Source organism: Malania oleifera, chromosome 3, assembly GCF_029873635.1.
Source record: "Malania oleifera isolate guangnan ecotype guangnan chromosome 3, ASM2987363v1, whole genome shotgun sequence".
In the NCBI taxonomy this organism is placed as follows: Eukaryota; Viridiplantae; Streptophyta; class Magnoliopsida; order Santalales; family Ximeniaceae; genus Malania; species Malania oleifera.
In genome coordinates this window covers 32,969,881-32,970,572 of record NC_080419.1, presented here as the reverse complement: position 1 = coordinate 32,970,572, position 692 = coordinate 32,969,881, and positions in this window count along the sequence as shown.

The window sequence follows — 692 nt, the reverse complement described above, 5'->3', positions numbered from 1 at the left end:
CGACTAGAACCGACCATATGTCTGGTTCAGGTGATGCTTGAGACCCAAAAATGGGAGGACTCAACAAAAAAATCGAGTGACCCGGAGCAAATCAAATTGAATCAACTCAAATCAAGGTTTGACTTGAGTTTACCTGATGCATTTGCAAAAGATACATGAGAAAGGCGTTCCTCAACAACAAAAATCAAGGAAGAAGGCGGCAAAGCAACAAAACGGGGCATGTGCAAGTAAGAACAGAGAAGTGTAAGTAGCAGAGGGGGCATGCAAAGGGAAGAACATGATGATTAGAAACCACATGTATGTATGCGTATGTGTCTATATATATTATAGTATACAATGAAGTATAAAATAAATAATTATGTATGACATGATGACATTATCGGTTCGATCACTAGGTTGACGCATCGGTTCGACCAATTACCCTGACCTAGTGACTTTATCGGGTTGGTCATCGATCTCATTTTTAAAACTATGATTGCTCCAATGAAGTTACACCAACAATTGAACTTGCCATGAATGACAAGGACCTCTTACCCCATCCAATCCTCCACATTAAACATGAAAATTATCCTACATTAGCATTTGAAACAAAAAAGAAACACCATTTCTTAAGTAGGGGGAACAAAAGTTGGTAGGCAGCTCAACAATTTTTGGATTTGGAGGCCACATCTCATTACTTCTCAAAATTGGTT